The sequence below is a fragment of the Rousettus aegyptiacus genome, unplaced genomic scaffold (genome assembly GCF_014176215.1).
Source record: "Rousettus aegyptiacus isolate mRouAeg1 unplaced genomic scaffold, mRouAeg1.p scaffold_m13_p_5, whole genome shotgun sequence".
Lineage (NCBI taxonomy): Eukaryota > Metazoa > Chordata > Mammalia > Chiroptera > Pteropodidae > Rousettus > Rousettus aegyptiacus.
In genome coordinates, this window is record NW_023416308.1 from 16,816,443 (window position 1) to 16,840,923 (window position 24,481).

The following is a 24,481-nucleotide window of genomic DNA, read 5'->3' on the forward strand; positions in this document are numbered from 1 at the left end:
ATACTATATAAATACTTTATTATACAGAAAGATAGAAAAAAATGATACTCTCAATTCACAAGATTATCACTAATCCCTATTAGAACCACAGAATCTATTCTCCCTTATTCTTCAAAAAAAAAAAAAAAAAGTCCTAATTAAAATGAAATTATAGTGACAAGAACCTGGTATCCCAGGACTTAGGAAATGTTTATGTGAATTGAAATTCAAGTATGAGGACAGTTCTTGCCTTCAAAGTGTTCACAATCCTGTGGGGTGACAAGGCAGTGTGTGATAACAGATAAAGGAATATAATTCCATGGTGATGTAAAAGACAAAGAAATTGATTCTGATATGGGTACTCAAGTAAAGCTTTGTGGAACACGCCAGCTTTTAAATAGTTGGACTAGCACAACTGTGAGCTACTGAGAAAAAGAGGGAATAGGAACTGTATAGGTGAAGAATGAGAACCTTCTAAAAAAAAAAGGCAAACTGAAGAGTATGTTAAGGACAGTAAGTAGGCCAGTGTGGCTACAGCAAAAGATGCTGTAGGTATATAGGAAAACAGGTGACTAGTTGCTTATGTATTTAAAACCCATTTGTGAAGGGCCTAAAATGTCACGCTAAAGGTTCTGGAGGGAATGACTTGGAGCTAAAAACAACACCAAGGCAATAACTTCTCTTTTCAATGATATTAGATTATAATTTCCTAAATTAAATAGCAGAAACAAGAGGAAGTAATAAAGACTTAGGCAGTAACAGATACACACAGGTCTATGAAAAGGAGGACAGGACTGGGATTAATATCCACACTGAGGACAGAACTAAAAATTTTTTAGAACTTGTTTTCTAGTTAAATATCACATTAGTGCCACTAAGTATAGTAATGAGGCCTTGGTTTTCATATGCAACAATTAAAGAAAATTTAAACAAGAATCAAGTTTCAATTTAAAAGATCTCCACATTGTTAAGGACTATTTTTAACAAAAGATAAGGTTACAACGCATTAAATCTCAATCTTAAATATAAGTTTCCAGGCACAGTAAATTGTATTATGGCACAGTTACATATGGAAAAAGTAATCTTGAGCCCTAATGAAAAAACACCATATTTAAAGATTTAACATTAAAGTAAAAATATAAGAGCTCATCTAATTGTGTATAAGGACATGGACAAACACATCACCAAAATTAATCTGTAAATTAGTTCTAGCTGCCTTAAAACAGCAGAGAGAGTTGAGAATAAGGGGAGACAAACTTACCAAATGAAGTTTGTTCCAAGAATTTTTTCTACTAAGTTTCACAAGAAAATCTGCAAAAGAAAAACCAGTATTTTTACAATGACAAATATCCTAAGAATCAAATTAAGCCATTTAGATCTCACCAGACTTTTTTCCTACAAGTTAGAATGTCAGGATACTAGATAATTTTTTAAATTGTTACAATGTAGACTATTTTATTAACCACAGATTTTAGATTGTTTATATTAACGACACAAAATGTTTAACTAACCCAGTCAGCCTTTAGCATGCCTCTGGAAACTACAGAACTGTAGAGACAGAATTTTCCAGGAAGATAAAGATAACTCCTATTTATAAGTTCTTCTGAATTGGTAAAAGCATCATTCTGGTGGCTTCTCAGGTAAACCTTTGCTACTACAGGAGCAAGTACTTAAAAAAACTAAAATTACATGAGATCTAGGCTTGGACCTGGTAGTTGTTTTGTAAACATAATTGGCTTCTACCGAGGGATCTTTTATGTGTAAGCAAAAAATCGGGAGTGGGGATTGTTATAGTCTAAACACAAAGAATTCTTCTCATAACTAGGCAACAATCTCATCTTTTATTTTTACAGAAATAAAAAACCTAATCAACTTCACTCCTCTGTAAAGATTACTCTCAATATCTGCAGACTATTCATCCTTTTGGGTCAACTGTTTACATGACATGAAGTCGCATATGTGAACAAGACTGTACGAAATACCAAAATCCTAAAATTAAGGGAGTTAAATCAACACAGCACATTACTCCCATAACTTCCAGAAACTTACTTTTTTCCATAAAAGGAAGGTGAACCATGCAATAATAAAGTATTCTAACCTTTTACAAGTATTTTCGGCTCCCAGTAACTTTTAATTTGGATTTTGTAATTCATGCCATATTAACTACACTCTACACTGGAAAGGAAATAAAGCATTCATAATTTGCAACTTCAGGTACAAACTATATTAAGTATCAAGACTAGTCTTAAGCATTGAACACAGAACTGCAGGAAAGTTGAGGGGTTTGTAAATCTCTAGAACATTTTCTTGCTAGAGTATAATTTTTACTAAGTACCTAAAACCTGAAATACATATTATAATTCTCTTTACTTTTATTTTTCCTCTGTACTACAGTGAAGTTATTATCAGCTTTCAAAAGTCATGTCTGTAGGTACATTATATTATCTATAAATTTTACTTTAGAATAATAAAGAAATGTTTGTTTAAAAGAACAGATGCTGGATCTCTGTCCTTAGCTGTTTAAAAAACACCACATAAAATAGCATGTTAAGGCACATTCCACTTAGAAAGAATTACAGTAGTCCCTGTTATCTGAGGATACAAGAGCCCCAGAGGATTTAAAAGTGTGGATAGGACCTAACCCTATATATACTGTTTTTTCCAAAACATACACACCTTTTCACTTAAAAGAAGTACCCTACGGCTTCTCCTTGGCATCTCTTTGGCATATCCAAATTGCCAGCACCATTACTCTTTTGCTTTGGTAACATTATTAAGTAAAATAAGGGTTACTTAAACAGGAGCACTGTGATACCACAATAGTCGATCTGATAACCGAGATGGCTACTAAGTGTCTAAGGGGCAGGTAATGTATACAGGATGGATACTCGACAAAGAGATGATTCCCATCCTGGACAGGACAGAGCAGACAGCTCGAGATTTCATCATGCTCAGATTGGCATGCAATATAAAATTTATGAATTATTTCTAAAATTGTCCATTTAATATTTTCAGACTGTGGCTGACCCTGGGTAACTGAGACCAGAGATAACTGAAACTGTGGGTAAGAGGGAACTACTACATACAAAAAAATGACGTGACACAGTTCACTGTAACTCAAAAAGTACCAGAATACTACAAGGTTAACTGTCCAATGGCATGTGTGTTGCTCAGAATTCAGAGGCAGGGCAGCCCAGGGAGGCTTCACAGGCAATGGAGAATTTCAAGTTGATCTTATAGAATAGGTGGGATCGAAGAAAAGAAGGAATGAGAGTAATTCAAAAGAAGATAGCTATTAATACCACAGTGGGAAGAAAAAAAAAACATTTTTGAGAAATAAAGACTCTGTCACAATATTGAGAGTGTTCAGGAAGAGTAGAAAGGCAGGACACACTGTGGACTTTGAATGCCAAGCTAAGAAGTCTAGATTTCATTCAATGGTGGGAAACCAAAAGCTTTTTTAACAGGGGAATAATAATATGCAAGTGGTGGTATTAAACAGTAGAAGGCAGCAAGCAGAATTGCCTGGAGAGGGAAAGTCACCTTAGGATATTCCTGGACTAGCAGTTCAGATGTGAACTGCTAAGGGCCCAATATCTCAACAGCAGTGAAAATGCAGAGAAAGACACCAAAGTAAATGAAATCATTAACTGTCTGAACTTGGTAACTGATTAGGAATAGACCAAAAAAAAAAAAGGCAGAACAAGTTGTCAAAAATAACTACAAAATTTTAAGGCCTGTGTGAGTAGAAAAAGGATGGTATCATTAAGAAATGAAGTGCAGCTTCCAAAAAAGCAATGCCAGCTATGATATCCTGGCTTTAAAGGTGCATCCCAAGTAGTTTTATGTCCAACATGTAATTAGGGGGAAAATGGGATTATATTTAAGAAAAAAATCAGCTCTAGGGTAAAAATGAATTGGTGGTGCTAGATTTAATTCAAGAAAATCACTGTATCTACTATAAGATTAATCGATATGTTTTTAGAAATTACTTGATAATTTATTCTGTCAGAGATATGACAAATCCATTCATACAGAAGTGTTTGTGTGAAGTTTCCACAGGTGTAAAATAAAGCTCCAAGAGATGGACCAAACAACAGGCATATTCGACAAAAAGGTTCAGGCAGGTCTGCTTCAATGCTGGCAGATTCTTCTTGCTAGTAACCACAATCAAACATCTACTGGGTTGGAAACAAGTATGTCATTGTAAAACATTGCCAACAAAAATTTTAAACTGCTCACATGTTAGGACTATTTGCAAGGTAAAGGCCACGTAGAAGGGAGTCTGAAAGCAGCTCTCTGGTGCCACAAGCGACCATCTCATGATATCAGCAAGTACCCCATAATACAAGTCACGTATTCCTCAGAAAGTAAGAGCAGTTATGTTTGGGTGACCCTGAACATTAATATATTTGAAGAGGCAGACTGTAAAGTGGTTATGTTAAATCTAAGCAATCTAAAATATTTAATTACAAGGGAATCTTAAACACATTAAGCACTAATGAACAGCCAGGGCAGTCGGGTGGGGCAGGAGTTAACAACAGTCACCCTTAAGTTCCACCTCCATGGAGGGTAAAAATAAATAAATTTTTCTGAAGTTACCTGAAATAAGAGGTAAAATTTTTACAATCACATATACTATGGATAGGATTTTATCTATTTTAAGAGAAAATCCTAAAGAGAGTGAAAAATCAGTACACTTGAATATTAAATACTTTAATACTAGATACCACTGTGTAGCTGCATTAGAGAGGGGAACTTAACACAGTCAAAGTCCCTTTCTGGAAAATGAGGTAATGACTACAAGGAAGGGCATGTAGGCCTTGGGAAAGCCAAGAAGAAACAGACACCTACACGGCATACTTTGTGATCATCTGTATGCTACCTACCACATCAGCTTCAACAAGGGCAAAGAAGCACACCAATATGGACCATTTCTATAATAAAAGAACTCAAACTACAAAAACTGATCAGATTGAACAGGAAAAACCAAGAGACTCAAGCCAAGCCTCCTAAAATGGTGTGTATGGGGGGAGAGGGCGACGGCTATGGTAACACTTTTTTGGCTAGGGTACATTTTCACTTCAAAAGAACAATGGAATATTTTTTACATAGTCTTGTCTCACTTTCAAATGTAAAATAATTAAGAGTTCAAAACTTTAAGAAGGCAAAACTAAATAACTTTAAAATAATAGTTTATTTTCACTGTATATAAAAGAAATGGCTTTTCTTATGCATGTACTACATATTAAGAAACATTCACAGCAAACGAGTGTCGAGGTAATATAAAATAATTCACATGTTAACTTTTAAGAAGTAGCTTTACAACTGTCACTACTTTGGGTGAGTTTTTCAGCTTCCTAGTGTTTCCTCATTTATACATGATAACTTTTCAGGTATCTGAGGGGTGATATGACTTTCCCAAACCAGAGTTCTGTGGTATGTTGGATAGGATTAATTTCATGGTGGGAAGATGATTTTAATCGCTAGTGTTAACCAAAACCCAAGCATGTATCAGCTGAATACTACTACTGTGGCTTGGTCTTATGCCCTGAACAAGAGCCCAAACCTCAGGTTTTCTAAAACCTATGCTGTTGAAGTCAACTATAAATCAAAAATAGAAACAGAGAGTTCAAAAAGCATGGCTGCATTCATCCAACAAGTTCATTGTGTAGGAGACTCATTTATTTGACAAATATTTTGGAGCGACAAGCACTATTCTAGGCACTGGGGATGCAGCAGTGAACAAAACAAAGTTCCTACTATTACGGAGTTGCAATTCTAGTGTTAATTCTAATATTCTCAGAGGGCTGAATGCGCCCTTCTTGTGACTTTTTCCCCCTACTTATTAGGACCATGCTTTGAAAAATATAAAAAAAACAGTAAACATAAAATCGAGGCAGTGAACTGACTCAGTAAGATCTCAAAACAAGATGATTAAAAAAAAAATCTACATGTCTTTCCTACCTCTTTTGGAAACACTAAATACAGTCTGTTAGTTTTCTGAGATCCAGATGCATTCCTCTACCAGCTGCAGGGCACAGATAAACAGCTAAAATATTATCATTTCCTAAGCAAAAATCAACCATCTTCTCCTAGAAAAACAAAATCCAGTAAGTTGTTAAAAACCATCAGTTGAACTCCATTTTATAATCACATTTCTATCAAAAAGTCTTTTGCTGGTAATAAGTCTCTTGAACCAGTAACACTTACGATGATATTCACTATAATAAGTAAAATGGATTTCAAAAGTAATGACCAAAGATCAATCTTGTATAATTCTGTGACTACATTAGTGGTACAGAGCGTGGACCATTCTGTGTGTGTGTGGGGGGGGGGGGAGGTTGGGGGAAGAAGGAGTAGCAGGGAGGGAGGAATAGAAATATTTTTTTTAAATGCGAGAGTTCTGAATACATTTTCAAAGGAGGCTCTGCAATAAAATTTCAAATAGTTGGTTAGTGATCAATAATTAAGATCACTTGTCTTCATTTAAGTAGCTGATTACTGACAGCTGTTTTTCCAAATATGGGCCCCAAACTGTGAGAAGGCAAAAGCAAAGCACTGTAATTGTGCTCTAGCATTTTTAGATATTAAGAATTCATTGCACTCCACATCTCAAGTAAGCAAAAGGAAGTCCTAATCATGTTCTCAGAAAGGATTGACTGTGATCAAAGCAACTTCAGCAAATTTGATTTGTACCTTTAAAAATCACTTATTTGTTGCAAGGATTTCTCCTTTTATACTTAATCCTTATATAACGGATGGGAAATGGGTGAAGCATAAATCATACATGATGTCTTGGTGAAGACATGTTTGATGGTAACCAGAAAAGAGTAAAACCAAAGATCACATAAAATCTACTAAAAAGGGTAAATATTTAATAATTTTAAGAAAAAAATGTAAAAAGTCTATGTTCTGACTTGCTCTTTATAACCACTCCTATATAGAACACATTCATTTCATACTACTAACTCAGGTATATTAAATCGTTAATAGGATTGTAAGGAATTTCTACAAATAACTTGCCATGTTATTTTCTGACTCCAAGACCTCCATGAAAAATCACAAGGTACATTTTACTACTGAAATTAAGAATTTTAAATTTAATTTTGTAAGGTAGTATTTAGGTTCATCATCTTAAATGAAGAAATGTTTTCTATCTCTTAAGGAAAAAAGAAAACCTATAATTTAACAGAAAACAAAAATACTTAAGTCTCAGTTGTTAAGATGACAGAAAATCCAGACATTCAAATCACTAAAAATTAATTGAATTAAAAGCCAAGCAAGAGGATTTAATCAAAGTGCCAGAGATAGTTCAATATTTATAATGCTGTAGAAAGATCCGAAAGACCAACTCTAGTGTCAGGAAAATGTTTCCTGACATTTGTCTCTTTAACTAGTTCCAAGGTCTACCTTTGGGAAATTAACAGTAGGCAAATTCCTGCACACGTATTAATAACATCCTGCTACTTGCTCTCAGTTAACCTATGGTGAAGAGGAAAGAAATAACTTTGCTTCCCCACCCCCACCCCCACCCCCACTCCACAGGAGGAAGGAAGAAGGGAAGGGAGAGTATGCCCACGTATAAATGAGCATAACGTTTTCCAGTTTTGCCTAGGTGCTCTGAGATGTCCAACAGCAATTCTAGGAAAAAACTGAAAGTAAACTACACTCAAACAATAGCTATCGGTATCCCAAACCTAGCTAATCTGCATATTTCTTACTAGTATATTAATATTATATAAGTAATGTTAATGTTCCTTTCTCCATCTACAAAAAGACATTTCAAAGTTCTGGTTCCCTCTACTTAGTTTTATGCAGAGTAACAAGGCATCAAAATGGACAAGGACGAGAACGCTGAATGAAAATGCAAATTCACCCTTTAAGCATACAACTTAATAATGAAGAAACATATCTGACTTTTTAACTACTGTCATCATAATTAAAAACTGTCCACTCCAGCTAGCCAAGAGGTACATTCAGAGGAGAGAGACAATGTTCAAATAGAGGCTATGTGCAATGAAAAGAATCCACTCTTCTTCTGGCCTAGTTTAAATTTATATACTGGCAATTAGGTAGAGGGCTGGTCATATTTTTTTTAAATAAGCTAATAAAAACCCAAATAACCTCCAATAACCACACAATGTGGGCTCTGTTTTAAATGGTGAGCTCAAATACCTGCTCTTTCGAAGCAGTTCTCCTCAATTACTAAAGAGCCAAAAGACCAGAAATTATCTTGACCAGAACACCATCTTCTTAAGAATCCTTTTAAAACCATACATTGCAACAGATCCCCAGAAAAAGACCTACCCTTTTAAACTAGTAACATTTATCTCTCCTCAACAGAGGGACACGTGACTGCTATCTAAATATATACAGGAAGAAAAGAACTTTTCCGCTCAAGTCAAAAACTAGAATTCATCAATATGCTTTACTTAAGAAAAGGAAGGTAAAAGTACTAAGTTAAATCAGGGTTGTTAAGAAATAACCTTAATAGCTTATTTTTCCTTTTTTGTTTTTAAATAAGTGCATTTAAATTAACAAGTCAGAAAAACTCAGACTAGTAGTAATGGGTTCACACTGAAGACAAAAAACAAACCTTGGATTTTAAAAATTCTTAAGCTATAATTTTCCTTAACCCATTAACCAGAAGGAGGGGAAGGCTTTTTTTAAAAAGCGCACTGTCTAAATTACTTATATTCATACTAAACACATTAAAATTTTAGTAAAATATTCTCTAAAACAAGAAAAACTTCTCAAACATACAGCCTAATATAAACCTACACACATTATGGAGTATTCTAAGTATATTTTTATACATCAAAAACTTAAGTACTATTCGTTTCAGCATGAAAAAAATCCACACAAACAAGTAATTGGAATTACCAAGTTTCCAGTAAGCATGTGAACATAACTATTGAGAATAATATCACATCTCCAAGGTCAATCTGAGCCACTCATATATTTCTTGTATTTTCCAATATGGAAATAGTTTGTCAAAGGCACTAATGTCTGAAAGAGGCAAAAGGAATAATGTGTATATTCAAGCTCTCTGGTAAACATCAGGCCTATGACTGGACAACACATTTTGTACTCCTTCTGTTTTTAGTTAGGACTCTTAAATATGCCAAAATGCGGAGAAATATAAAGACCTGAGGAAGAGCTTACACTTTTTATTTTCTATTGATTTATACACTTTCAACATGTAACCCAAACTGTATATTCCACAGTATACAGTTATTTCTTCAATTACCTGTGTTTCTATGGTGTGGTATACATACCATTGGTGATAACTGAGATGATTTAAATGGAATATAGACAAATAGCTTTAAAAAACAAAAACTATATATTTACACTAATGAGCAATGGAAAAAAACATTCTGCTCTTTGACTCAATGCCATCCAATTCAAGACACTATTAAATTTACACACCACTAAGAAAACAACTCGCAAATTCAACTATAACATGCCATTGATTTTAAGATGCATTCTCCATTCAGTATACAAATATTGAAAAAAAAATCATGTAAGTAATATATTAATGAGAGGTCTGGGTGATACTAAAGTATATGCTAATACAAATCCTTCATATATAGAAACTGTTACATAACTGTCTTTCCTCAGGCTGCTTTATTCTTTCATTTTTCTTCATAAGACCTATTTTTCCAATCTAAGTCTGAAACTATTCATAAGCATGCTTGATCAGGGCCACAAGCAACAGTATCCAGTCTGTACTCCACACAAATGATAAGCTTCTCTTCAAGGTTTCTGCTACCACCAGAGAGCTTCCTCATCTTCCCCAACCCTGACTGCCACTGCTAGCACAATACCAGAGTACCAGATCTCCTCTGTTCTGTCAATGTAGCGCCTCCAACTCTACATATTCTAAGCAGAATCCATATTCTTTCTTAATACTATTCCATTGGGAATCTTGGTCTGCCTACATCTTCAAGGCTAGAAATCATTCAACTCCTTTCTAATTAACAAAATCTGACACCAATTCCCAATGCTTTCTTTGAAATGCTCAATTTCCATCTTTGCCACCAGTGTCACAGCCACCAGTAAGTGTCACCATAATTTGGTCTAGAAAACTGGTTGGTTCTCAAACATTTGCTAAATTAAATTCATTTAGACTTCAATTACCTAAGAAACAAAATAACCACAGTGACAACTGAACTTACATCATGAATTGATTCTAGTCAATGAATTCTTTTAACAGCACTTGGCATATTTTATTTCATCAATATGTTTTACTCTGCTCAAAGAAAAAAAATATACCCTATGACATTTATATACAGAATAAACAACTTAGGGCTGCTTTTAAATTTTTCATCCATGATTTATTTATACCATTTTATCCATTTGGCTAAATCCCATGTATACATCCATTTTGGGCTTGAAAACTACTTCCATTGTGAAAGCTTCTGGGTTCACTGTGCACTTTCAATATAGCTCTATTTTAAAATACCTACTGTGCCATTATAATTATTTATATTTTTATCTGTCCTACTAGACAGATTATGATTTCCTTGACAGGTCATTTTCCTACTCAACATTTGAACCCAAGGGCCGGCCCTACAGTATCCTTAATGAGAGGCATTACAACAGAACTTATTAGATAAGAGCACAGATTCTGAATCAGACTGGGATGTGAATTCTGGCTCCAAACTTACTTGTTATCACTTTGGAAAGTTCGCTCAGTTTCTTCATCTGTAAAATGGAGATAATATTAGAACGGAGAGTCATTGAACTAGTGTCTTTAATGTTTAAAAAATACTAATTCTGATTAGGATGAGGACATGCTCAATAACTACTTTTTTATTAAAAAGTAAACCTAATTTAGATAAACATGAGAAATTAACCAGGGCCTTCTATTACCTACCCATCGAATAAATGTTTCAAGCACACTCATGTCCATTTAAAACCTCTATATCCTAGTTCTTAACATAAATTCGACATCTCTACCTGCTTTTCTTGGTATCAAATAAATACTTAGGATTGAAAAATTTGTAAGTTTCCATTACTCATTACAAACTTTCAAAGTCCAAAGTAAAAACTATGTGGCTGAAGCAAAAATTTTAGTCATAGAACTTTGAGGCCAAGTAAGAAGGAATCACTTAGTTGAGTGAGCCAAGCAACATTAACCATTACTCTCATTATACATTACACATTCTCAGTTAACTAACAGGGCACTATCATAATATTTGTCAAGATCAGTACATCCTTCTCAATAACAAGGTCTCCCTAAAACAAAGACCTTCCCTCTCAACAACAAGGTCTCCTCTAAATGAAGATCTTACTCTTCCCCTCTAGGTCATTCTGTGTTCATTCCAAATTCCTTGCCATTCTTTATGTTATTTCCTATACCCAGAATGGCCTTTTCTCTACCAACCAGATCCCCAGAGCTCTTCTAGTATTCCAAGCTACTAAATTGCATTTTTCTAAGTACACATGATTTAGCATTTATTCTCTATTATCAAAGTCTACCTCTCTCCCTCCCTCGACTCCCTCACCTTCTCCTCAACTCTCTCAAACACACACAGGCTACAAGGTCCCTCAGGAGCTACTCAAAATGTGTTGGTCAATCAATGAAATAATATTTATCTCTCCTTAAGTTTTGGGACAGAGCATAAAAATTTTTCTCATAAGTAATTGAAAATAACTATAGGTGATAATTCCCACTACGATCATGGGAAAATTTGAGTGCTTCCTATTTTCATGTTCCTGCAATAAGCTAAAAATAGATACTATATGATCCTAATTACAATAAATTGTCATTTCACCAACATGTAAAATTTTCTTGAAGTAGACAGGAACTTGGTAACAGCTATAATATCAATCGTGAATTGCTGTTTACAATGCTGCTTCTGAATAAAACGAGGGTGTTTTTTTGTAAAGATAAAAATACTGCTTCAAAACAAGGATATGAAATATAAAAGCAACAAAAGGGAGGTGGTCTTAATCCTCCTCTTTGATCTCCTTGAGGCCATCATATAAAAGTATATGAGTCCTCACAATCAAGCCATTCCTAAAACATCCTAAATATGTTCCATTCTTTGTGTCATAATTTTGCTTCTACCTCCAAAACTAGATTCCCTTTGTCCTTTTCTCAACCTTTCTTGAATTCACACAGGAAGAGCGCACAGGTTCACAAATAGGTGAGACTATAAAGTAGTTTCTTCCAACATGAAGCCAAGATAATTTTTGTCATATTCATTTAATGCTTTCTGATAACTGGCAAGGAATGTGAACGGGACTGCATCCTCATGAAGAGTTGACTCTACAGCATCAAAAAGTATGGCATACTATGCAGAAAGATCAAGGCCAATTTATTTTTAAAAAATAATTTTTAAGTGACAGCAAAATAAGGGAGATAAAATACTCTCAGTCGATACAAGTATAACCTCATGTTAATGAGCAAACTGTGACCAACTGTTAAGAAAATTGTTTTATCAAAAACTTTTACTGAGCACTTCCCTATATGCCAGGCACTGTTTTAAAAGTTTAATACGTACTAATTCAATTAACCACACAATAATTCTATAAGGTAGCAACCATCATTGTTCACATTTACAGCTGTAAACACATATAGAGAAGTAACTTTCCTAAGGTTATACCAGCCAAGTACAGAAGCCAGAATTCAAGCCTCTGGCTCCAGTTAAGATTATAAACATCTACCACACTGCCTCTCAATTAGTTTGCTAATAAGTAAAATGTGATGCTAACTATACTGCTGATAAAAGAACCCAAGTAAGGGATCCTCGTAATATTGAGAATATATTTCTTATATACTACATATCCTACTTTATTTTTCAAAAACAGGAAAAGCTTTATTCACTTTCATTCTCCCACAAAACTAGAGATTTTCATCAGTGTTTTATTATCCATTGTCTCAAGTATATAACTACTTGACACTTGTTCCTGAAAACCTTTATTCTTTACAATGTCTTCTCGCTTGTCAAGATAATTGTGAACTCTAATTCTATCCTTCCAAGGGCTGACAAGTCATCTACAAACTTAATCAGCATACCCCATTTTATCATCTATATCACTGTTAAGAACATTTATATAGAGAGCCCAATCCTAACCCTTTCATAAAACCATTTATCACTCTCACCTAACAGCAAACCACAAGTAACACTGTATATGACCTTCTAATCTGTTTTGCACCATTTAGCCTTAAATGACATATTTTCATCCCTTATGGATGAAAGTGCCACCAGAAAAAATTAAAAGCTTTCCTAAAGTTAAAATATATCCACTGCTTGCCTCTGTTCCACAGACTTGTCCACATTATAAGATACTACTTTATAGGACAAACTGTCTTTCAAAGGTATTCAACTTATTACTTCATCATCTTTTAGGTCTTCACAAATTATTTTTTGGATCAATTACCAAGATTTTTAAAACTTTATTCAAGTATAATTGAAGCATAACAAATGGCACATACTTAAAGTGGTTTTTTCCCAGTTTTTTTTTCACTATGGTAATAAAACATACATAACATTTACAATTTTAACCACTTTAAGTGTACAAGTCAATAGCCTAGAGAATATTCACAGTTATGCAATCACCAGCACTATCCCATTTCCAGAACTTTTACATCATCCCAAACTTCCTTTTTAAGGCTAATATTCCATTGTATGTATATACATTTTGTTTATACATTCGTTAGTTGGACATTTAGGTTGTTTCTACCTTTTGGCTACTGTAAATAGTGCTAGTATGAACACTGGTATACAAATACCTTTTAGAGTCCCCGATTTCACTTCTGTTGGGTAGATACCTAGAAGTGGAATTGCTGGGTCATATAGTGATTCTATGTTTAATTTTTTTTGAAGAACCACCACATTGTTTTCCACTGCAGCTGCACCATTTTCTATTCCAACCAGTAGTGTACCATGCTTCTAATTTTTTCCTATCTTCATCAACACTTTTCCACTTTTTTTGTGAATAGCCGTCCAATAAGGTGTGAATGCCTTGTGGTTTTGATTTGCATTTCCCTAATGACTAGTAATAATGAGTGCTTACTGGCTATTTGTATAACTTCTTTGAAAAACTGTCTATTCAGGTCCTTTGCATGTTTTTTGATCGAGTTGTTTTTTGCTTCTGAGTTGTGGTTCTCTGTATGTCCTGTATATTAATTCTTTAACAGATACATGATTTGCAAATACTTTCTCTCATTCTTTGGGTTGCCTTTACACTCTCTTTGATAATATACTCTGATCTACAAAAGTTTTTAATTTTAATAAAGTTCAATTTATCTATTTTTTCTTGTGTTGCCTGTGCTTTTAATGTCACATCCAAGAAATCATTGATTGCTATGTCATGAAACTTTTCCTCTATGTTTTCCTCCAAGAGTTTTACACTTCAAGTTCTTAGGTTTAGGTCTTTAATCCTCAGTTACCCAGGTAATTTTTAAGGTACAAATATCATGCCATTAAACCCATAAATAAACTTTTTTGACATTTAAGTATTACATGAGACTTAACAGAATCTATGATATAGTCATATATGCAAGACATTAACTTATACTGTTTATAATTTTTTACAAACTGGAAACAAGTAAAATGATATATCCATACAATAAAATATTATGCCCTTCTAAGCACAGAGTGAGTGGGTCAGTAACCCAGTTTGACCAAATCATAGCCTAATCCTCTATTCCCTCAACCATATGAGCCAAAGGGGAACCAATCAGAACCCTTCTCTTCCACTAGAATCATGCTTCCCTAGCTGTGTACTGAGGTACCCTGGGGGTACCACGGTAAATTCACAGGGGGCATCACAGTAAATTCAAAGAAAGCACTAAAGAACTGTTTAAGTTTTTGAGGGAAACATAAGAATAACTGATACTAGTAAACCACACAAATAACTACCTGTAATCATTCATAATTTTAACATTAGCTCGCAATTCTCTACTTTCAATGTCATAATTTCTTTAAGCAGAGATTTTAGCTATTACTGTGATAAAAAGTGTCATGTAAAAATAAATATGGAATGGTAAATAGAGGTGAAGTGCCCCCATTTCATACATTAGAAGCAACATTAAGTGGGTGATTGACATAACCATCAAAGGCAAAACTATAAAGCTTTTCATGACCTCTGGGTAGGGGAAGATTTCTGAAATAAGACATAAAAAGTAACCATAAGGAAAAAAACTAGATAAATTTGACTACATTAAAGTTATGAATTTCTATTAATCAAAAGACCACAGAGATAGCAAAAATAAAGCCAAATTAATGGGCAAAAATATCCACCCAAACGTAACCAAAGAAGGATCCATAATACATAAATAACTGCAAAATTAGTATTTCTTTAAAAAGAACAAATAGAAAAATGGACTAAAGACTTGAATAGGCAATTGCAGAAGAAATCTAAATGGCCAAAAGCACAGGCAAAGATGCTCAAAACCCAATAATCAGGGTTTTGGGTTGCACTATAAACCTCCCAAGCTGTCAAAAACTGTTGATGAGGATGTGGAGCAAGAGGAACTCTCGTTCCCTAACCCATTATTAACGGGAATGGGAACTGATAAACCATTTTGGAAAACAACATGGCATTAAAGTTGAAATATATATATCCTGTGGCCCAGCAACTGTGCTCCTTGGTGTACAGCCTAAAATGTGGATACTGCACCATAAGAAATGTATAAGAATATTTAGAGCAACATTTTTGCTCATAGTAGTCCAAACATCCTAAATGTCCAACAATAATAAAATAATCTTTACATTCAATATACTGTACAAAATAACAGACGATACATAGAAATACACCAAAGAAGCAAAATAGAAAATATGTACAGTATGATTCCATTCAAAAACAAGCAAAAAATAAAGTACTATTTACAAATGCATATATAGATAATAATACAATAAAAGACAGACAGTGATTACCATAAAGGCCAGGATAGCAGTTAGTTATTTCTAAGAGGGAGGATGAGGGATATATATAAAAAGGAACAGCCTTCTTGGGTGCTGGTGATGTCCTATTTCTTGACCTGGGTGGTGGTGACATGAGTATTCACTTTATCATTCATTACAGTGTATATTTGCATCTCATGTACTTTTTGTGTCATATTTCACTACAAAAAGCATTCAAAAAGACAATTTGGGAGAAAAAATGCATGAGAATTATATCAAATTTGCAATGGTGTAACTTCTGGAGCAAGGGAAGGATGTTCAAGGGACTTCAACCAATTCTGGAAAAAGAGAACAGAGTTTTACTTGGCTAGGAGTGGATGAGTAAACAAATCAATATTAAAGGCAACAGGGCAAAGTAGCTTGCAAAATGTAAAAAAATTACCAAAGGAAGGAAAAAAACAATGCCTAGTTTCCAAAAGTCAAGATGCCTCTTGTGCCAGAAGCTACAGCTGTCCTGAGGATAACAGAATCTGTTTGGAAGACCACAAATACCATCTTTGTCCAACTCAGCTCAAAATCATCCCATCTACTTCTGGTCCTGTTGGGGCATAAGGGAGAAGAGAAAACTCAGATCTGACTTTTCCTCTATCAAAAATATGACTTTGAGTGAGGTCTAGAATAAAATTATCTCAAAACTAACATGCAAGCCTAAATTAACATGCAAGTAATAAAGCTGTTACACAAAACAATGACAAGTCCTTAGTATAAATATCTGGGAAAGGGGTAAGTATATTATGACACTAAGAGAGTGAAAAAGGTAACAAGAAAACTGTACACATCATGACACTTCGTTATTACTTAATGGGTATGAAGATTCTGTTTGGGATGACGAAAAAGGTCTGGAAATAGTGACAGCTACACAACAATAGTCAATGTAGTTGATGTAACTGAGTTATACACTTACAATAGTTAAAATGGTCAATTTTCTTATATTTTCCCACACTAAAAAAATTTTTTTTAATATGTTAAAACCTCTGCTAATCAAAGAGACCATTAGGAAAATGAAATACAAACAAAACAAAAACAGAAATAAAATAATTTTAACAGGTAAAAGATTTTAATAGATACCTCACAAAGAATATATAAATCACCAATAAGCACATTGAAAGATGTGCATCATCATCAGTCATCAGGAAAATACAAATGAAAACAGCACAATGTGATACCCTTTCACACTCACTGAAATAACTAAATTAAAGAGACTGAAAAGAGCAAATGCTAGTGAGGATGTTGAGTAACTGGATCTCAGATATGGCTCATGAAATTGTAAACTGGAATTAGCACTTTGGAGGACAGTTTGGTAGTTGCTTATTAAGTTAAACATACATGTCTCCTACAACTGAGCAATTCTGCTCGGTATTAACCCAAGAAAAGTGAAAACACATGAACATGAAAAGGCTTAGACACAAATGTTCACAGCAACTTTACTCGTAACAGCCCCAAGCTGGAAAGAACTCAAAAGTTCCAGTAACACATAATCGGATAAACAAATTATGGTGTATTTATTCTCTGAAATACTACTCAGCAATAATAATGAACTACTGATATTCACAACATGAATGAATCTTAAAAGCATAATGTTGACTAAAAGCAACAATTTAAAGGGGAATAAATACTATATGATTCCATTTAAATGAAGTTCAAAAACAGACAAAACTAATCTATAGTGATAGAAACCAGAATAGCAGTTTGGGTAGGGGGAGAAGGGTAACTAACCAGAAAGGGGCATGAGGGGACTTCTAATGTAAGGTATAAGTTCTATATCAAGGCTGAACAGTGGCTACACAGCTGTAATTACTGAAACTCAAACTGCACACTTCTATCTGTGTATTTCACTATATAAATTCTATTTCAACCTTTTTAAAAATCCTAACATAGTATTCAAAAGCTGAGGCTCTAATCCTCATCCAAAAGTAATAACAAAGTGTCTCTAGAAAAGGTTATACAACCAGATCATATGCCCCACTCTCCCAGTCACCAGACTCTGTTTCTGAGGGAATGCATATGAATTCCCAGCCTCTCCTATAACCAAAGGATAAGCATTTACAGATGAGCAGTGTTTGGGGTAAAGTCTGAGATTCTTCTAAGGTACTGAAATTTCCACAAAGTTAACATAGCCTCCAAGGAAATCAAATTTATGCCATGATCAAGGGCATGTGTTCTATGATGGCTTTAGTCATTCGCCTTGCACTTTTTGTGAAGTAAATTGTTTAACCACTTGCTAGCCTGAAAGAAGAAAAAGAACGAGAAATAATGCTGCACCTTAGAGAACATTCCAATTTCTTACTTGGGAAAAAAAAAGGTTCTAGTTTCAGCTCCCATCAAATTTTTCACCTGTTATAAGAGCGGTAATATTCTTATATTAGTATTTGCAGCCACTATCTGAAAGTCCACATCAAATGTTATTCGTTTGTATAAAGCTGTGTAATACATATAAAGCCATCCCAAAATCATGTCTACCTTGACATAATTTTAATGAAATGTGAAGCAGTTTCATTAAAAAATATATCTTCAGAAATTAATGTTCGATTTAGCTCACCGGGAAAACCAGCACATGGCTTTTGCTGTTAACATGCTTGAAAAGGTTTACAAGGTTATCGCATAGTAAGGTAAGCACATGACAAAGTCACAACTCAGAATCATCAATCTAAAGAGTTTGTCTCTACAATACTTCAATGTTTGAATAAAACAAAACAATTGACTCCAATAAAGTCCTTTGCTTATCTTTCAGATCCATAGTATTTTGTGGTTTCTATTTTATTTAAACCTATAATAAAAACAATTTGAACTGTGACACTCCATAACCAGATCTGAAGTTAAAAAATAAAACATAAAACACTTTAAGAATATTTTAAGTTCTAGTATAGACATATTTTCTTCAAATAAAAATAGTAAAATGTACCATCATACAACAAAATTAGAAAATATACACAGATTTTCTAAATTATCTGTTGAAGAACTAAACACATTAACCAGGACAAGGCCAACTTTATGGGTGTAAAACCTGTGCAGTCACACTGGGCTCCATGCTTGGTTTAACATTCTGTTACAGCTGTTTCGAAATTCTTAATAATTTTTGAAAAAGAGACCCTACAAATTACATAGCTTGTCCTGAGCAAGAAGTCTACGGAAAAACAGAAAAAGAATTACAAACACCATTACTCTAGTGACCAAAAAGAACTCTCTAGGCTTACAAATCGATACAAACTGTTTTTCTTCTTAGTATGACCGGAAGTGCATATACAGTTCCAAACTGGAGGCTTAGGTTTCAGAAAGGTCTACTACACCTACAGGAAGCATCATCAATTACAAAGCCAGGCTTCTGCAAGTTTATTCCATCATTCAGTGATTGTATATCCTTTTACAAATATTTATGAAATGCATTTTGATATTTACCTCATTAGACCCAAAAATTATACGTAGTGCTATTATTCGCCAAATTTTATATTCTAAAAACTAGTATCTGATAAATACAAATCTTCAAAGTATAATGAAAGAAAAATGTGGACAAGCACAAAAAGTACAGAACAAGCACCTCCTGAGCCTACCGTGATCAAAGATAAACAATGTGTGGTAAAGAAAAAAGTCTCCAGAAGAGGATGTCTTGGCACTCACTAAGCACTCAAACTAATTTTTCAAGCCATTTAATGAATCGGCGTTCTCCTGATACTTTTTTCCTGAGGAAAAAAAGATTCAGCCCTGCTGATAAATTAAAACTGCTAAATCCCAATGAATTAGAATATGAAGTACGATAAAGCTAAATCAGTAAAATGACTAGAAAAATACAGAAAATAAAATGACATGTAACAATGAAGCTTAATCCATGATCAAGAAATATCTTAGGTTTGTCAGCAGAAGCAGTGAGTACTCGACGGGTTTTGGAAAACGGGTAAATAAAGCCTTTAAATTCAAACATCAGATCAAATTCTCCAGGATATCTATTATCAAAAGGTCAGTAATCCCCAAAACATAAGCATCTTAAAACTCAAAGATAAAGGATGAGGGGGAATATATTTTTTAAGATTATAATTACATACCCAATTCAAAGAAATTAACTCAGAAAACTATGAAGAAAAGTTTGGGAGCACATGAGAAAATACAGAAGATTTACGAAGGCAAATAAATGGCTATTAAACTGAAAACCTGATGTCGCTAAATAATATTCTACTACAGGTTATTATAAAAGCCACTGACATTTTGAGATATTAACAAGAGATCCATGCACTTTAAAGCTGAACATTTATTAAATATCCTCAAGGTGGGCACTGCTTTCTACCCACTTTCTTAAAGCCTCTGTATTTCAGCACTGGGACAATCTAATCTAATGGGAGAAAGTCAGGAAATCAGGTTTTCCATTAAACTCTCAAGGCTCACCATCCTCAGAGCTGGCATCTATCTAGTACAGGAAAAAGCTACAGGGTAGGAAGGAAGTCTACTTGCCCTGCATTACTGGGCTGTAAGTTTGTGTTGTTATGGGCACCAGCACAACAGAATAAATGTAATGGCAAGAAAGCAAAAAGCTGACCGGATAAGACAATTTGGTTCATGTGATCAGTGTATTAATGAGACTACAACTACCTAAAAGTTCCCAAGCACACCCAAATAATCTAACTTTCAAAAGAAAATTTTTATTATGGGGCTAGAGTCACCCTGTAACAAAACTGGAAAAGTTAAGGAATATTTTTATTTTTCTTTAATCTTTGTCCAAATTACAATTGTAGGCTATAGAATAGAAAGAGGCAAACCCATTTTATCTTCAGCTTCTAAACTTTTCCCTAGAAAAGGATACAAGAAGAGAGGGATTATTCAACCCGACAGTAAACCTAATCATAAAGGTAAATTCTTTTGCAAAAGTCAGGATTTATGACTAGATTTCCTGCTTTTTCTTCTTTAATTCTACTCCCTACTGCTTGTGGCAGAGTGGAGGAATGTGACTTCCACTTTTACTCTACAGTAGCACTTCAGTTTCTGCTATTTGAAACAAAGCCTTCAAGGAGAATATTAGTGTTTAAGAACTTAAAAGGTACACTAGCATTTTAAAGAATGTTCATTTTTCAGGCATTCTTGCACAGCTACAGTGTCAGCCTCACCTTGCCTCAAAACCAAATTCAGGCATTTATGTTCTGTAATCTTGAGCAGGACACTTCTCATTAAAATGCGTCTGATGGCAACAACATCTTATAATGTCATTGTAAGGATTAAATGATCTAATACACAGAAGCAATTAGAAAAGTACCTGGCACTTAACTAATCACGTACATGTTACCTATTACCACTAATGCCTTGTTATATATCAATAAGTAGTTTATACCACATACTCTCTAGGTATGTTTCTTGAGCTAGCAAAAGAAATATAATTATCTCCCCTGACCAAACAACTTCACAGGATTATTGGAGAATAAATCAATACAGCTGACTTATGAACATGAGAGTTAGAGGTTCCAACCCCGCCTCAGTTGAAAATCCACGTGTAACTTTTGATGCCCCAAAAACTTAATTACAAATAGCCTACAATTGACCAAAGCCTTACAGATAAACAATCGATTAACACACATTTTGTAGGCTATATGTAGTATAAACTGTATTCTTATACAAAAGCAGGCTAGAGAAAATAATTTATTGAGAAAATCGTAAAGCTCATCTATGAGTTTTTCAAACAGTTGCAAATCTCCAAAAAAATTTCCAATATATTGGAAAAATATCCACATATAAGTGGAGCTGTGCCGTTCAAACCCATCTCACTCAAGGGTCAACTGTATACACTAAAAAACTCTTAACAGGTCTTCATTATAGAAGTATCCATTACTCAGTTCACAAGAGACCAACAGTTACAATACTTTGTCATACAGAGTTCAGCATGAATACTATAATAGAACAATATAGGCTTAGAAAAACTAGTCTAAAAAGATGTTTAAATATTTTGTTAAACAAAACCAAACTGAATAAATACCGTTATCTTTATATCTAAAAGCTAGTGTTCACTGAACTATGAGCCAATCACTGAGGTATATACTTTTCAGACATTATCTCATTTAATTGTCATAGAATAGCTGAGGTAAGTACAACTTACCCTGTTTCACAGTGAGGACTCCTAGTCTCTCAAGGATTAAGTAATTTGCCCAAGACCAAAAACTAGTACATTTCTAGATTCTAAAATACGAGGGTGGAATGGACACCTCACCATGATCACCTAAAGGCAGTTTTTTCCCCTAAAATATTGACAGGATTTTTTCAAATTCTACCAATATGACAGTACAGAATAAAGTACTAAAACTTAGATACTAAAAAAGAAATTTTACATTAAAATGCAAATATAACAAGAGAAAATTCCAAAAGTTCCACATAGAAGAGAAAAATTGGGCTCCCAGAATATCCAAACAGGGAATGAAGAAAATGACTACTTTCTTCGAGTACTCTAATATGGATAGTTACTCATTTGGTTAGATGTGTACAAAGACCTTTAATGTCCTAAGTTTAATTTTCACAAGCAAATTTACTCACTTCCACAGATATTATACATAATACAAATGCCTTTATCCATAAATCAGCTGCCCTAAAAATGTATACTACTATAGGGAGAACAGGCAGAAGAATGTATGTGACTTAAACAAGCACAAGAACATCATCTCTGTGGAAGGTGGTGGTAAGGGACAACTAAAAATGCTTTGTTGGATTTATAGTATCATCTTGGTACTCTACAGTATCAATGTACAGAGGATACTGAAAGACTAAAATCTGATTAGTATCTCTCAGTTCAAAAATTATGTAAAAATACTGGAATATACTATACCTAGTGAGAACCCAATGAAATACAAGTGAAAATCACCAACATGCATTTTAATTCTCAAATTTCAAAATGTCCCGACCAACAATGAAACAAACTAAACATGTATTTAGTTAAAAAGCTTAAAAACATACTAAAAATTCTGATATAGGAACCTGAGGTAATATGTTAAATATTTTGCCAACTTTGAGGTGTATCTAAGAACTGAGATATAAGATTAACCTCAAAATTAAACTATGAAAACCCCTAAAGGATTGCTCTGTGGTTATATAAGAGAATGTCCTAACCTTATTCTTACAAAATTAATTCTGAAGTATTTAGAGGCAAAGGAACACAGTGCCTCCAACTTACTCTCAAATGGTTCAGGGGGAAAAAAAGGAGAGCAAATCATAAAACATATTAAATAAACTGTAAAACAACTGGTAAAGGACACCGGTAAGGTCTTCATATTATTTCTGTAACTTTTATTAAATTTGAAATTAAATCCAACACAAACATGACAAAGATTAACACTGTTAAATTAGTCTGTAGGTACATGAACATTCATTACATTACTTTACTATTCTATATTTTCCTTATTAAAAAATCCAAATAAAAAAGCAGGTTGTACTCTAGTCCCAGATAAATTATATTCTGATCATGAGGAAGTCTGCATTAGTCTACCCTAGAATGGTGTTATTAATCATCTGAATCTCATAATTCACCTTCCTCAAGTTCATGACTTCCAAGCAACCTGATTATAACTTTACTAACAGGGCAGGTACACCATTCCAGTACTCGATTAAATTTACAACCAAAAAAAGAAACGTTTTAAAAAAACGAGAACTTTCATGAGTTCCAGTCAAGATGGCAGGATTGGATATTAACCCTTAAAATATAGATTATGCGACTGAAATAAAATTTAATTGCATCTTTTAAACAATATAAATATATAAAAAGAACTTTTACGCTGAAACTAAAAACAAAGGCACTATAATGACAGAAGTCAAAATAGTGATTACCTCTTTCAGATATTGTACTGACTAATAAAGTCTTCATGGAGGTGAGCTATAAATATTCTAACTCAATCTGGGTGTAGTTACATAGGTCTATATATATGTAAAAAATTATCAAGCTTTAATTTAAGATTACTACACTTTATTATATCAATTTAAAAAAATTAAACAAGAACTTTCAGAAAACAGAGAAGTTTTCAATTCAAATCCAAAACCTACAATGCAATAGACTGACATAGATTACACTGGCACTCAAGATTTATAACCAGTCCCTGTAATCTTGATTAACATGAGTATACCACTGAAATGGGTATCTTTTAAAATAACACTGTAGAACTTTGAAGGTGTGCAACAAGATCAAGGCACATGCAAAGAAGAAAGAAGAGCTGGCTGTCAGGAGTTCCCACCAAATTACATAAAATCTTGATGAATCTGTAACATTAACTGCCTTACAGGGGGCTAGAAATCAGGTTAGACACACTTCTCTCTACTGTCTTAAATTACTTAGAAAAAATAAACAAAAAACATTTTAAGACTAGAAATTTATTTTTTAAAAATACAGCTTTGGCAAAAAGTAAACACTATCACTTTGAATGCTATCTTTTATTCAAAACAATGTCTGCATGTACAGGACAATATAAACCAAAATCAATGTATGCAATGGTAAGCAGTACAATGAAACTAACATTTAAGAGGCAAGTATGGAAACAGATAGGGGTAGATCAGCTACTGCTATCTTCCTTCCACTGGCCTATATCTCATTTCAGAGACTGAAGTACTGTTAACCTTGATGTGTCAGT

At 33.9% G+C, this 24,481-nt stretch overlaps 1 protein-coding gene across 10 annotated transcripts in view; it reads right to left on the reverse strand.

Moving 5' to 3' along the window:
* MTMR3 (myotubularin related protein 3) overlaps positions 1-24,481 on the reverse strand; it is a 116,544-nt gene that overhangs the window by 60,402 nt on the left and 31,661 nt on the right. For 7 of the 10 annotated variants that reach the window (XM_036221471.1, XM_036221474.1, XM_036221473.1 and 4 more), the window contains one exon: positions 1,241-1,290. The exons of 1 other annotated variant lie outside the window; for it this stretch is intronic. The gene's annotated coding sequence lies outside the window, so the exon portion shown is untranslated. Of the gene's footprint in view, positions 1-1,240; positions 1,291-5,946; positions 6,225-8,157; positions 15,173-24,481 lie in introns of those variants that run through there. 2 more of the 10 variants (XM_016164298.2, XM_016164297.2) reach the window with 2 other exon arrangements.